General features: G+C 47.1%; 1 long non-coding RNA gene across 1 annotated transcript in view; it reads left to right on the top strand.

Annotated features, from left to right (window-relative positions):
* LOC140395395 (uncharacterized) overlaps positions 1-13,476 on the top strand; it is an 83,943-nt gene extending 70,467 nt beyond the window's left edge. Inside the window, exon 3 of the long non-coding RNA XR_011936172.1 lies at positions 12,446-13,476. This is a non-coding gene — a long non-coding RNA (uncharacterized lncRNA). The remainder of the gene's footprint in view (positions 1-12,445) is intronic.
* The last annotated feature ends 2,768 nt before the right edge of the window (positions 13,477-16,244 follow it).

Genomic DNA, 16,244 nt, shown 5'->3' with positions numbered 1-16,244 from the left:
CCAATCATGTACATATGTTCTGGCCTTGCCCAAAGCTAGAGAAAATCCGGATGTCGTTTTTCGGCACCGTGATGGCGATCCTGCATGTAGATTTGGAGCCCAGTTCCCTGAGGTCCATATTGGGGTGTCAGACTTGCCGGAGCTGCAGATGGGAGCATGGGCAGATGTTTTAGCCTTCAGCTCGCTGATTGCTCGCGGCGGGTCTTGTTGGGGTGGCAGTCAGCATCTCTGCCCTGTGCTTCCGCATGGTCAGTGGACTTGATGGAGTTTCTGCACTTGGAGAAGGTGACTTTCATTTTGATGAGGGTGAGTGATGGGTTCCAGAAGAGAGAGGGTCTGTTTATATCACACTTTAATGAGCAGGTTACCGTCAGCTGCTAAAGTGGGGGGAGCGGGTGCATTTGTTTTGAGTTACTGGGGTGTTGGAGAATGGAGAGGGGTTTTTTTTTTTTTTGTTGTTTCACTTTGTTGCATTGTATATTTAAAATGTTAAAAACTGGAAAAGGGTAGCACGGTGGCGCAGTGGCTAGCACTGCTGCCTCGCGGCACCGAGGTCCCAGGTTCGATCCCAACTCTGGGTCACTGTCCGTGTGGAGTTTGCCCATTCTCCCCGTGTTTGCGTGGGTTTCACCCCCTCAACCCAAAAATATGTGCTGGGTAGGTGATTGACCACGCTAAATTGCCCTTTAATTGAAAAAAATGAATTGGGTACTCTAAATTTATTTTTAAAAAGAATAAAAAACGGGGGAAAAAATATATTTAAAAAATAACGCCAAGTTGTGAGCTTGGTTTGTTGGACTCCTGGTTATGGTAAGCAAATGGCTTGATTTTTTCTTAGAGTCAGGTAATCAGCATTAAGCGTGTCATCTTTGTGGACATTCATTAAGTAGATCCCTTATTTAGAGGTGACCTATCCTGTTTTGATTCAGTTCGGAAGTTCTGTTATCTTCGGAGCATCCTCCCCCTCAAGGCCATGTTGAAAGATGAGATCACCAATTGCCTGGCAAAAAACAAACTCAGCATTCAGCAGGCCCACCTGCAGGTTTTGGAGACAACATATTTCAAAACAAGGATCGAAGTTTGCCTCACTGACAGTGGCTGTGAGGCATGGACAATCTACTGGCACCACATAAAGCTACGAGATGCATTCCTCTTTTGCTGCCTTCAATCTACCTGGAACATCAAGTGGCTGGCTAAAATCCCGAACACCGAAGTTTGGGCGAGGTTCTGCCCACCTGGTATCAAGAACTTGCTCATCAGAGTTCAGCTTTGCTGGGTCAGCTGCTTCCTGCCTAACTATCGGAAATATATCGCCGTTCCTTCACTGTCGCTGGGGCAACATTTTGGAACTCCCTCCCTAACAGCAAAGTGTGTGTACATACACCTCAAGAACTGCAGTGGTTCAAGAAGGCAACTCACCACCTCCTTCTGAAGGGCAACTAGGGATGGGCAATAAATGCTGACCCCACCAGTGACGCCCACATCCAGTAAATCAATTTTTAAAAAGCTACGGTGTTATTTGACACTCAGGCGAGCATGGGAAACCACGCTATGATTCCCCAAATCAAAGACACTCTGAAAGCCAATCAAGGAGCCTGTAATGGCGGGTGGGGGGGATCCCCCGGGGGGGGGGGGGGGGAGGGGGATCCCCAGGAAAGAACTAAATGGAGAATTGCCTATCATTAAGCAATCTCAACATTCGAGGAGAGCAGAACCAGTCCCTACAGGACAAGTGAGCACGATGCAAAACCAGTGCCTTCGCCTACCTGTCCAACAGTGACTTCATACGTATTAGTTAAGGTGGAACCTGCAAACTAAGATTTGGTTTAACGTCACATACAAAATGACACAACTTGGGCAGTGAACAATTGATCTTCTTGCTGAACACTGATCCATTGAAGCAACAGGAGAATCCATCATCCTTGTTTGAAGTGTCTGACTAATGGCCAATGATGTGGATTTGTTCCAATACCGAGTAATTTGCAGTGACCAAATTAACATGCCACAAAATTTCAAAACAAAATATCTAAATTAAAGGTTGAAATTTCCCACTCTGGCAGTATCCTTATAGAAACTTGATATAGAGCAGTATTGTGTCCACCTGGGGGCTGGGTTATCCGAACCCTAACACCCCCCTCCCCCCAACTCATCAGGAGCGCACTCGCAGATCGAGGAGGGCATAAAATCAGTTAAGATGTTCCTGCTGCCTACCTGCCTCTGCAGGTGTTTTGCCTGGCTATGGGCTGAGGGGGAGGGTGTCACTCCTGTTCAGGCACCCTGTGCCCAATGGAAAGGAGGGGGGGGGGGCTTCAATGGTGATAGTAACTGTGGTGAGCCACGTACGGCTGTTGTATATATTATTGTATTTACTCACTGTTACTGTTGTTGTGTTGATGTTGTTGTTGACTCCACCCCTGTGGCTCCGATCCTCTGAGAAGGTATATAACCCATCGAGCCGGGACAGCCTCTCAGCGGGAGAAGCTACTGGTGGCACATTCTAGCTGATTAAAACCACAGTTCTTGTTAACTACTGTTTCGACTGGATTGATTGGTATCAATTTAATCAGCTAGAATTTGTTTTAACATGGAAGCAGTTTTAAAACCAGAACGCCTCGATCTTGACCTGCAGGCGCCGGAGGCTACGGCAATATTTGAGCATTGGCTCAATTGCTTTGACTACCTCAGCTCCTTCACCGCCGAGGTCTCCCCGGAATTTAAACAGTGTCTCCTCAACACCCGGGTGAGCCACAGGATTTTCCAGCTCATCGGAGACGCAGCCTCATACACAGAGACTGTGGAGCTCCTCAAACGACAGTTCATGAGGCCAGTGAACGAGGTACTCGCTCGACACCTCCTGACCACGCGGCGACAGCGCCAGGGTGAGTCACTGGCTGAATACCTACGTGAACTGAGAGTACTCGTCCGCAGTTGTAACTGCAGGACTGTCACAGCGGTCGAGCACACGGAGCTGATGGTCCTATGTGGCAGGTGTCCGGTCCAGCTACACCCGGCAGCGGCTTCTAGAAAAGAGGACCCTCGACCTCGAGGAGACTGTGAAGCTGGCTACCTCACTGGAAGTGGCTTTCCAGAGCCTGGGTGCCTTCCCATCCGACCAAGCGGCATCCTCGGGGACGTCGGAGGCGCAGCCATCGCCCGACCCAGGCGTGCCTCATTCCTGCGCCGCGCGGCAGCCATCCAGCTACGGAGGACCATGCTGTTACTTCTGCGCTCAGGGCCAGCACCCCAGGCAGCATTGCCCGGCTCGCAACTCCACGTGTAATGAGTGTGGCAAGAAGGGGCACTACGCTAAAGTATGCCTAGCTAAGCCTAGAAATGAAAATCAAATACCTAAAGCCTGTCAAGCCCAGTCTGAGACTCACAGACCCCATAGCGTGGCATCGTGCCTGCCCGGAGTGCCCTCTGCTGACGCGTCACTCGCTATGTGCAATCCATGGGGGCAGCCATCTTGTTTGACATCATCGACGTCAAACGCTGTGTGCAATCCATGGGGCAGCCATTTTGTCCAACTTCATCGACGCCGCCATTTTGCGACCAGAACGACACTCATCAACTCAGCTCCATTCAACTCGACTAGTTCCGGCCTTGCCATCTTCAAAGCTCGACGATGGCCATCAGCCTCAACGGGCAGGAGAGGTCCTGCCCCTTCGACTCCGGGAGCACGATAGCTTTGTCCACCCGGACATGGTAAGGCGCTGTTCCCTCCGGGTCCTCCCCGTCTCACAAGTCATATCCCTAGCTTCCGGATCACACTCCATGCAGATCCAGGGTACTGCACCGCCAACCTGGCAATACAGGGCGTCAGATACGCCAATTTCAAACTCTACATCCTCCCCCATCTCTGCGCCCCTCTCCTACTGGGTTTAGACTTTCAGTGCAACCTCCGTAGTCTAACCCTGAAGTTCGGGGCACCCCTGCCCCCTCTCACCGTCTGTAGCCAAGGCCTTGCGACCCTGAAGATCGCCCCTCCCTCGCTCTTCGCAAAACTCACCCCGACTGTAAGCCCGTTGCCACCCGGAGCAGACGGTACAGTGCTCATGACTAGGCCTTCGTCAGGTCAGAAGTCCAGCGAGTCCTGAGGGAAGGGATCATTTAGGCCAGTAATAGCCCCTGGAGAGCACAAGTGGTGGTCGTCAGGACCGGGGAGAAACACCGGATTGTCATCGACTACAGTCAGACGATCAACCGGTACATGCAGCTCGTTGCATACCCCCTCCCGCGCATATCTGACATGGTCAATCAGATTGTGCAGTATTGAGTCTTCTCTACGGTGGACTTGAAGTCCACGTACCACCAGCTCCCTATCCGACGGGAGGGCCACCAATACACTGCCTTTGAGGCAGATGGCCGTCTCTTCCATTTCCTCAGGGTCCCCCTTCAGCGTCACCAACGGGGTTTCGTTCTTCCAACGAACGATGGACCGAATGTTCGACCAGTACGGGCTGCAGGCCACATTCCCATACTTGGATAATGTTACCATCTGCGGCCATGACCTGCAGGACCAGAACGCCAACCTTCAAAAATTCCTCCGCACCGCCCGACTCCTTAATTTGACATATAATAAGGAGAAATGCGTTTTCCGCACAACCCGGCTAGCCATCCTCGGCTATGTCGTGGAAAACGGAGTCCGAGGGCCTGACCCCGAACGCATGCGCCCCCTCCTGCAACTCTCCCTCCCCCACTGCCCCAAGGCCCTAAAAAGGTGATTGGGGTTCTTCTCCTACTATACCCAGTGGGTCCCCAACTACGCAGACAAAGCCCGCCCACTCATTAAGTCCACCACTTTTCCCCTGACGGCTGAGGCCCGCCTGGCCTTCAACAGCATTAGATCTGGAATTGCCAAGGCCACGCTGCACGCCGTGGACAAATCCATCCCGTTCCAGGTGGAAAGCGATGCGTCTGACTTTGCCCTGGCAGCCACTCTTAACCAGGCAGGGAGGCCTTTGGCTTTTTTTCCCGTACCCTCCATGCCTCCGAAATTCGACACTCCTCTGTTGAAAAGGAGGCGCAAGCCGTTGTGGAAGCTGTGCGGCACTGGAGGCATTACCTGGCCGGCAGGAGATTTACTCCCCTCACAAACCAACGGGCGGTTGCCTTCGTGTTCAACAACACGCAGTGGGGCAAAATTAAGAATGACAAGATTTTGCGGTGGAGGATCGAGCTTTCCACCTATAACTACGACATCTTGTATCGTCCTGGGAAGCTCAATGAGCCCCCAGATGCCCTGTCCCGTGGCACCTGCACCAACGCGCAGGCTGACCGGTTATGGGCTATCCACAACGCCACAACGACCTCTGTCACCCGGAGGTCACCCGGCTTCAACCTGCCCTACTCCACAGAGGAGGTCAAGGCCATGACCAGGGACTGCCAAGTCTGTGTGGAGTGCAAGCCGCACTTCTATCGGCCAGACAAGGACCACCTGGTGAAGGCTTCCCGCCCTTTTGAACGCCTCAGTATGGATTTCAAAGTGCCACTCCCCTCCACTGATCGTAACGTGTACTTTCTCAACGTTGTTGATGAGTACTCACGTTTTCCTTTGGCCTTTGCCCTGACATGACCTCTGCCACAGTCATCAAGGCCCTGCGCAGCATCTTCACCCTGTTCGATTTCCTCACTTATATTCACAGCGATCGGGGATCCTCATTCATGAGCGATGAGCTGCGTCAGTACCTGCTCAGTAAGGGCATCGCCTCGAGCAGGACTACCAGCTACAACCCCAGGGGAAACGAGCAGGTGGAGAGGGAGAATGCTACGGTCTGGAAGGCCGTCCTTCTGGCCCTACGGTCTAGAAGTCTCCCAGTCGCCCGCTGGCAGAAGGTCCTCCCTGACGCGCTCCACGCCATCCGGTCACTGTTGTGTACTGCTCCCGCTTGTCCCCTCCCCCGCTACGCGATTTCAGAGAAACAGTTGCCAGAGCATGTTATTGATGATGTGCATGTTGGTTACTATAAAGTCCTAGGCAAAGGAAGAATGCCAAAGCAGCCAGTTATCATCAAGGCAAAGTTTTTCAGCAGGAATGCTGAAGAGAAGATGAAGGAAGTCAGTGGAGCCTGTAAATCGATGGCATACATTTTATAATTGAGTGTACAAATAAAATACTGTCTGACTTCGTGGAGGACTGCTGCAGTTCCAGCAATGACCACTTCTTCCAAGGGTGCTGCTGGAAGTGCAGAGCTCCGAGTGCCCTGTTCGGGACAACAGCTCTCGGAAGTGGGAAAGTGGGACATCCTTCCATATGGGGGCAGAAGCCAGGAACTTAGTCACAAAACGGCACGCCAGCCATTAAATCAGGCTGCTGCTTCCCAGCATTATGGAGACGACTCACCCCTGATCTGTCAGTGAGCGATGTGGGGAGGGGTGGAGGTGCGGAGTAAACCGCCTGTGTGAAAAATTTGGCTGATCTTCTGAGGTTGAATTTAGTGGGCTGCTGACAGGATTCCCATTTTTTTCCCTAGCAGGAAAGAAAATCTGCCTTATTCACTCTGCCAGTTGCCTCAGGGGCAACTAAAGTCAATTCATCCCTTTGTGAAAAACCATAGGCTTCATAAGTTAGCTCATAGCAAGTTCCATTCACCAATCAAAACTGTGCTCGCTACCTATATAGGCTCCTGGTTATAAGTAGCCCTTGGATTTTAAAATTTTCATTCTTGTTTTTAAATCGCTCCACGGTCTTGCCCTTCCCTATCTCTTCCCTATTAACCTTGTCAACCCTAATTCACTCCAAGATATTTGTTCTCCTCTGGTTCTGGCCTCTTGAGGGTTCCAGATTTTAATCCCTCCACCACTAATGGCTGTGCCTTCAGCTGCCATCGCCCTAAATTCTAGAATTCCGTTCCTAAATCTTTTTGTGTCTCCACCTTTCAGACTTCCCTTAAAACATACCTCTTTGATGAAGTCTGTCTTGATATCTTCTTATGTGGTTCATCTTCAAATTTTCTTTGATAACACTTGGCTGAAGTGCAGTAGGACATTTTATGATGTTATAGGTACTACATAAACACAAGGGCTGGAATTATCTGGCTGTTTGTTGGTGGCAGGATTCTCTAGTAATGCCATTAGCGCACCCCCCACCCACAGTTTCCTAATGGCGTTGGGTGGCTTCAATGGGAATTTCCATTGACAGCGGCTGGAGCAGAGAATCCCGCCACCAGCTAACAGAGTGCCTTCTCCCACTGTCAAGAAACATGTGGCTGGGAGGCCAGAAAATCCTGTACAAGATGTTGACCTTGATTGATACAATGATCCCCAGGGTATTAAATTCGCACTCTCCAAATACCACAGCAACAGTGTACATCAGAAACGAATGGAATTTGCTATTTTAAAATAAATTTTAAGAGCCCAATTACTTTTTTCCAATTAAGGGGAAGTTTTTTAGCCTGGCCAATCCACCTGCGCTGCACATCTTTGGGTTGTGGAGGTGAGATCCACGCAGACACGGGGAGAATGTGCATGTGTGGAATTTGCAAGTGCTCCGAGTTACTTTGCTACAAATGATGACAATAATGTTGCCTATTTTATACGTATCATTTGCAGATTATTGGAAAATGCCCACCTCTTCTAAGGCGATAATATTCTATGTTAGCTCATCAGTTTCAACAAAAAATCCTAGAGGGAGCTGGTGCTCAAATTTCAACGCCACTCCAGTCATTGCAAAAAAACACTTTTTGCTTCACACGAGATTTCTGATTCTCTTTTATATTTACTAAAGATTTGGGGCAGAATGGTGGCTCAGTGGTGAGCATCGCTGTCTCATGGCGCCGAGGTCCCAGGTCCCGCCCTGGGTCACTGTACCTGTGGAGTTTGCACGTTCTCTGTGTTTGCATGGGTTTCGCCCCCACAACCCAAAGATGTGCAGGGTTGGTAGATTGGCCACGCTAAATTGCCCCTTAATTGGAAAAAATGAATTGGGTACGCTAAATCTATTTAAAAAAAAGAAAAAAACCTAAAGATTTGAATACAAATAGGAAAATTGTTTGGAGTTCACACGCCATCCAACTATGATATAGCACACAGACATATCACCACACCGGAAGAAACCCAAGCAGACACAGGGAGAATGTACAAATTCCGCAGTCACTCTGGCGCTGTGAGGTAGCAGTGCTAACCACTTTGTCATCGTGCTGCCCATCAATTTGCATTCATTTAAATAATGCCATATCTTCTGTCCCCCTGCTGGCATGAATCACCACTGCGCTCCAGCAATCGAGATGAATACGTTGGAGGTGCGAGGCCAGTATAGCCCCGAGTTGTCAGGGATATGGCAGGGCAGTGCCCTGGCATGACACATTGGTAATGCCAAGATAGCAGGGACAGGTCCGGGGATGTTGTTCAGGGTGGGGGGATTACCACTAACGCCCAATGCCAGCAATGGTGGTGGAGTGAGTAGGTGGGGCAGTATTTGAACTTTGTGATCCAACACCCTTTTAAAATGACGCCCTGATCTCAGTAGAGCTGTGCTCGCTAACTCTATGAGGCTCAGCCACACCAGAGCCACACCAGAGCAATGGCACAAAACATGCATACGTCTTTTAAAAAAAATTTTAAAAATAAATTTAGAGTACCCAATTCATTCCCGTACCAGCCTCCCCGAACAGGCGCCGGAATGTGGTGACTCGGGGCATTTCACAGTAACTTCATTTTAGCCTACTTGTGACAATGAGCGATTTTCCTTTTTTTCAATTAAGGGGCAATTTAGCGTGGCCAATCCACCTAACCTGCACATTTTTGGGTTGTGGGGGTGAAACCCACACAGACACGGGGAGAATGTGCAAACTCCACACAGACAGTGACCCAGAGCCGGGATCGAACTTGGGACCTCTGTGCCGTGAGGCAGCCGTGCTAACCACTGTGCCACCCTGCTGGCCCCCTCCCCCTACTTCTTTTTGACAAAGTGTCAGAAGATCTGGGGCATGATTTTCCCACCACGAGCAAGGTGCGATGGGCGAATCCCGCGAGAGCCCCAAATCGGGTTCTGTACCATGCAGGAAACCACGCATGAGTCATCCAACCAGCGACTCCAGGTGTGATCTGGGTTGTGCACTCGCTGGGCGTGATCCAGATAATGATATTTAAATGAGACATTAGGCTCATTTAAATGTCCAGGTGCCATATTCATCCGGAGCTCGGGAGTCAACAGCTGTGCTATCGAGGCCTCAATCAGGTACCTGGGAGTCAGTGGCTGCGCCTATGAGGCTTCCACCAGGCGTCGTTTAGCTCTGGTTTCCACAATTGTGGACCAGGCGTGATGGCACCTTGGGGGTCTCTCAGGCCTCCCTGATGGTTGGCGACAGGGTAGAGTAAGTATCCTGGCACTCCCCTTGTCACCTGGGCAACTTGGTACTTACAGCCTGGCACCTTGGCAGTGCCAGCCTGGATCCCACCGACGGAGAATCCCATCCCTGGAGTACAACTTGAACTTGGACCCTTGTGACTCAGAGGCAAAAGTGCTTTTATGTTCCAAAATTATATTTCATTCATAAAATTTATAAAAGCACATGCCATAACAGTTCAAATTTGAGTTACATAAAGTGCAAAACAGATCAATTCCTTTCATTACACTGGCACCCTGCGGTGCCTCACTACACTTACAATCTCAGGTCATATTTACAACATTTATTCTATCGCAGACAGTCAAAGAAGTTTTTACAAGGTTTCCAGACCCTCCGTGTAGTACGGCAGGAGGGCCTTAGACATAGGCAGTTCTCCATGGATCTGCTGCCCCAAGCTCTAGTGCTTCCTTCAGCCCTTAGCCCTGGACATTCCAGTGTGCCAGTCTGCAACACTGAGACGTGATTCAGAGTGCTACTAACTGAGCCACAGCTAACACACACAATGACTGAAGTCGGTGCGTAAAGCTGCATCCTTGCCTTTTGTCCTCATCAGCGTTCTGGCAGATGTCCAAATCTTTTGGTTTTGGTACTTGTGTCCGCACGTTTTCATGTAAACTGAATCCTGAAATTTCAATACTATCTACAAGTAATATTTTTCTAGTTGGCACCAGCTCATTTTGCTTGATGGGAACGGATGTATGGTACGTACCCATGATTTAGCCTTGTAACCGCAATGTTCCACCGTGAAATTTAGATCAAGCATTTCACTCGCTATCACCCTTTATGCTGGCTACCCTGCACCTCTCTGGCCAAACATGCACAGGTCTTGCTTGGCTAAACACTGGTGGAAAATTTATGTCAAACAATTGGCAACTTCCATCAATGTGGATGGGTGATAGGAATTTCCCTTATTCAGTGCATGTAAAACATAATCTATTTCACACGTAAGTATACTTGTGATTAGGCCAGACTTGGCATACTGAATACAATTCTGTTCACCATATTATTAAATGGATGTTGTTACACTGAAGGGGATGCAAAGGGAATTTACAAGGATGATCCCAGAACTGAGAGATTATACATATCAAGGGAGGATCAACAGGCTGGAGCTCTTTTCTCTTAATAAGATAAGGCTCCAGGGTGACCTAACAGAGGTTTAAAAAATTATTAAAGATAGTGATAGAATAAACACACTAAGTGTTTCCACTTGTGGGGAAGAGCAATATTAGAAGTAAGAACTCAAGTAGCAATTTTAGAAGAATTTTCTTCACCCAGAAAGTGACAAAAACATGGAACTTGCTGCTACGGGGAATAGTTGAGATTAATAAGTATAGATGCAATTAAGACAAAGCTAATACAGCATATGAGGTAGAAGGGAATAGAGGTTATGCTGACAGAATTTGATGAGAAAGGATGGGAGGAGGCCTAAGCACAACATAAATGTTGTCAAGGGCTGGCTGGGATAAATGGCCTGGCCAGTTTTGGTGCTTTATATTCTATGTCATTCTATTTTTACATTTTGTCGTTTCGATGTTAAATACTGTTCTGGTGTTACTTTTGACCTAAAAGTGGAATCACAGGAGCTTTGAAATGTGCAATCTTGAAAGTGTGATTTCATCAGTGATATTGAGAAAAACAACCAATTATGGCACATCTGCAGTAATAATCCTTAACATTGCTCTCGTAGCTGCTTACCCTGTATATATAATTAAATGCATCAATTCTTCATGGAGTGTGCAACATTTTTTTTTAAAAAGTCCAATCGAAACTCAGACCTAGTAACCAGGCTGCAGACAAGCTTCTGAACTACATGAGAGAAAAAACTAGCAGTGACATTCTTACTGCAGGAAGACAGGATGCAAGTATGATATATGGCCAGTTGCAAAGCAATAGATCGTATGTGAATTCTGCGCGAACATCTCTGGATGCCTTTCTGGACTTTTTTTTAAAAAGCTGCATGATATAAGGACACAACAATAAATTATCAATATTATGATGCAGCTGCTGCACAATTCAAATGGCACAATATAAATGAAAACCATTAAAAAATACAAAATATACTGCGCTGGCAGCGCATTATTAACAAAGATAAAACAACAAAGGTTGAAAAGTGAACATAACAAATACTAAATATGCCTGGATGGCAAAGAAAATATATCGTAAAAAGTATTTCTGTGGCTAAATCAACCTATGTTAATCCACACTGCTCTTTGTTTGAAAGCAATTGTAAGATATAACAATAGGGCATATCATGGAATAGATGGTTAGATGGTGGATGTGTGAACAAACAACTCATTACATATATGAACAGATATATTCAGAAGGGAGACTGCAGAATTCATTCATGAGATAGGTTGATGTCTGCAGAGACCAGCTGGTATGTTCCATATTGATAATATATTCAACAGTGTAATGTTCGACTAATGGGTCCATTGTCATGTGAGAGTACCTTTAAGAAATGGATGTTTAAGCAATGTACCTTTAAGAAATGGAGCTGATCATATTACTGAAGTGATGTCAGAGGGTGGGGTGAGCTGAGCTCACTTCTGCTTTTGGTTTCAGTTTTGAGGAGGCAGCTGGAAGTGTCTGTGTGTTTTGCTGAGAGCTGCAGGAAGAAAACACAGAGCTGGTCTGTTGATGCCTGCAAATCCAAAGACTATAAGTATATTGAATGTAACCTCATGTCTGTTTTTGAAGGCTTGAAGTCTTTTGGATGTTTAAAGAAACAGTTTGAAGAATTATTTAGTGTTGTAGTCTTTTGGGGTTATCTTTGAAGTAATGGGTGTTAAGATATTCAATGTTTGTTTTTAAAAGGTTAACTTGAGTTCATAGAATAAACATTGTTTTGTTTTAAAAACCATTTGTCCATAATTGCTGTATCACACCTGGGGAGTACGCCGTGTGCTTCCCACACCACAACCTATTAAAAGTTGTGGGTCGGTTGAACTCCATGAAACACTTTGGGGTTCTGTAAGCCCGGACCCATAACACCATGCAAAAGTTTATTAAAGTATGTAATACCCTTCCAATGACAATGCAGTACTGAAATTGATAAACATGCTTCGGAGCCCATAATTCTCCCTCTGCTTTCTTCCTAGAATAACGAGAACTCTGTGATCTTCAAGACACATCCTGAGCAACTTTCATCGGAGCACCAGCCATCATCCACACCTTAATTGAAATTGACACTAACATAAAACCACGCATTTGCGGAATAAAATCATAGCAAGGTTCATCAGGAAAACTGAGTGAGACACAGGGTGCCAATGATGATGAAGTAATTTTTTTTTCCAAAAATATACATTATTTTTAACATTTATAGAAGTACATTCTATCATTTCAACTTTGAACAGATATGTAAAGTGCAAAACAAATCAATGTCTTCCAATACTGTATGTTACTCACTACATTTGTAATTACATTTAATATGTACAGTTTCATTGCATATCAAACATACAGCCTCAAGGATTTTACCCAGTTTCTAGCCCCTTGGTGCACTATGGCTGAAAGGGCCTTAGATAGTCTTAGATCTTGGAATGGGCAATTAATCGTTGACAACTCTTTGCACTGGCAGACCAAGAGTTATTGGGCAGGCCAAAGAGTTGTTGGCCTGCCAGATGCAGTTGATGTTTATCTTAGTGTGCATCCTTGGGAGCAGCCCTGAGATCACAAGAATACTGCATCATGGATCTCCTCGAGAAGAACCTTGACAAAACTACTGCATCTTTTTCCAGACCTTCTTTCCAAAAGTTTCTTTCCCACCACAGTTGCCTCAAAAGCAATGTATGTGCATGTGATTCCTGGCGGCAGGGAGGATCTGACGATGAGGACACTTCTCACCACCAGCTGGTGCTTGTTTGAATGTTCTGGCCATGAGGCATTCTGCCAAATGACTTTGACAATCTGCTGCAGGGAACCATCCAACAGGATCCACCATCGTGTTTTCCACAGGGCTTTGATGAAGTAAGAGAGATGATGAAGTTATTTTTTCCCCCAAAATAAACTTTATTCATAACATTTATGAAAGGATGTTTCATAGCATTTCAAAGTGGACATTAAAGAATGTGCAAGAAAATTTTTTTTTTTCCATATAGCATGTTGCACTCTGAGGTGCCTCAGTACAATACAATTGTGGATAATAAAGTAATTGTAGTGATGACAGTTGTTGAGGGATCATCTGGTACAAAGCAAGCTCTCAGAATGTGTTACAGCTCACTAGTCTGAGGACACACATTTCAGTGAGCCTGTTCGACAACAAATTACTTTGAAATCAATGAACTGCATTGATCTGTGTCATTTGCCAAAATGCACATCAGCTGTGAAAGACGGTACGGTCACTTGAATTGAGAACTTCACAATAATAGTAGTGTCCATAGTGGAGATATTAAGAATACAAGCAATATACATGGTATCATTTTCAAATGGTCCCATTGCTGTAAGGTCCAAACTTCATACAGCAGCTTCAAAACAATTGGAGAACAGTTATAAGTAAGCAAAATGGAGAGCTCAAAACTGAAAAACAATATTTTAGGCATTTGGATGGTCAGGTGAACAATGAGCTTGCTTGGGCATGATTGGTGCCATTTTAACTTCTATGCTTCCTTTTCACCTCAAATGTGAGTTCCTATCTGATTCTGGCAGGAACCTGGCTTGTGGGAGGGAATGGGTTTTGGAGGACAGGCGAATGTGTTTGTGGATCAGGAAATGAAATGAAAATCGCTTATTGTCACAAGTAGGCTTCAAATGAAGTTACTGTGTAAAGTCCCTAGTCGCCACATTCCGGCGCCTGTTCGGGGAGGCTGGTACGGGAATTGAACCGTGCTGCTGGCCTGCCTTGGTCTGCTTTCAAAGCCAGCGGTTTAGCCCTAATCTAAATCAGCCCCTAATGTAGGAACCAATGTAGGTAAGCAAGTACATGAATGATGGGCATTTAGATCTGGTGAGAGTTAGAATATTGGTAGCAGTTTTAGATAAGCTCAAGTTTAAGGAGGATGAAGGTTGGGACATCAGCCAGGGGAGCATTGGAAATGTTGAGCCTCGAAAAACAATAGCAGTGGATGAGAGGGTTGAGGCAGGGCAGGGCCCAACAATATTATGGAAGCAGCAATTCTGTGCCATGATTTAGCTCTTTCCAAATGACAGTTGGCATGGCCTTAGAAAGCAATGTAATTGCTTTCTAAGAAAGCACAGTAATTAAAGCAAAGATTTCTGGCACTGACGTAGAAGCATCAGTCTTGGCCACAGGTACAGGCAGCAAACTTGCTAAATGCCCTGTGACTATCACTAGATAACTAACAGTAAGTGCTACTCAGTCACTTAGAGAATTAAAAGTACGGTCTCAACAAAGAGAGGAAGGGGTAGAGTCAGAGAAGTTTAGAACATAGAACATACAGTGCAGAAGGAGGCCGTCCGGCCCATCGAGCCTGCACCGACCCACTTAAGCCGTCACTTCCACCCTATACCCGTAACCTAATAACCCCTCCTAACGTTTTTGGTCACTAAGAGCAATTTATCATGGCCAATCCACCGAACCTGCACGTCTTTGGACTGTGGGAGGAAACTGGAGCACCCAGAGGAAACCCACGCAGACACGTGGAGGAGATGCAAACTCCACACAGACAGTGACCCAGCGGGGAATCGAACCTGGGACCCTGGCACTGTGAAGTCACAGTGCTATCCACTTGTGCTACCGTGCTGCCCCAAAGTGAATTCCAGAGATCGAAACTCAGATGGCTGAAGGTACAAACTACAACTCGTGAGGGATGAGGTGAATGCAACTAAAGTCTAGAATCGGAGTAATGGAGAGTTCAGCAAGATGGGGGAGGGCACAACAATGGCTATGGGGAATCAAATACAAGAGACTGCTTTTAAATTGAAAGAGTTGAGGGACTGATGGTCAAAGTACATCAGGAAGAATTGGGACAATAGGTGTGCAGGATGTCATGTCGCAGAATTTGGGATGAGCTGAAGTTTTTTTAAAATTTAGATTATCAAATTTTTTTTTTCCCAATTAAGGGGCAATTTAGTGTGACCAATCCACCTACGTGCACATCTTCGGGTTGAGATGGTGAGATCCACGCAGACACGGGGTGAATGTGCAAACTCCACATGGACAGTGACCCAGGGCCGGGATCGAACCTGGGACCTCAGCGCCTTAAGGCAGCAGTGCTAACCACTGCACCACCGTGCTGCCCTTCCAAGGACTATTTATTTGAGATGGTGGTGGAGACAGAGGCGTTTATGAAGGCTGAAGGACTGGGACTGAACTGAGTTTGGACTTTGTTTTTTGTTCATGTTGTGGTTGGGAGGGGATGGTTTTAGGACGCTGGGGTAATATTTGCGGGTTTGCGTCCCTTTGTTTTGGGTCTATTGTGTGGGGCTGTATGGAAGGACTGGGTGTGGGGGGCGTTTATGGTGTGTTTTTGGTATTGGCATATGGGGGAAAGGGCTCTGGCAGGGGCCACCCCACTAGCAAACACATGTTGGCTGGTGAACGGGAGCGAGGTGTGGGGAGGGGACAGATTTTGATGGGCCTGAGAGGTGTGAATGGGGGGGGGGAGGGGGAGATGCAGAGAATGCAGAGACAAGTGGTTTTGAGAGGAACTGGCTGGGGGGGGGGGGGGGTGTTCTAGGAAGGGGGAGGCGTAGCTGGTTGACAGTGACTAGGGGCAGAGTTGGATCTGCTCGCTGAACCCGTCACCTCGGCGCTATGAGGCAGCAGTGCTAACCACTGCACCACCATGTCGCTCCGGGGTGAGCTGAAGTTGACAGAAGATGGGGAATAGGAGGCCAGTCAATGGATCATTGGAGTGATTAAATCAGAAGATTACGAAGACATGGATTGGAGTTTCAGTGATAGATAAGCTAAAGAAGGGGCCCAAACAGCCACTGTTAAGG

The sequence above is a fragment of the Scyliorhinus torazame genome, chromosome 18 (assembly GCF_047496885.1).
Source record: "Scyliorhinus torazame isolate Kashiwa2021f chromosome 18, sScyTor2.1, whole genome shotgun sequence".
In the NCBI taxonomy this organism is placed as follows: domain Eukaryota; kingdom Metazoa; phylum Chordata; class Chondrichthyes; order Carcharhiniformes; family Scyliorhinidae; genus Scyliorhinus; species Scyliorhinus torazame.
The sequence above is the reverse complement of the archived record's forward strand: the minus strand, read 5'-3'. Positions and strand labels throughout refer to the sequence as shown.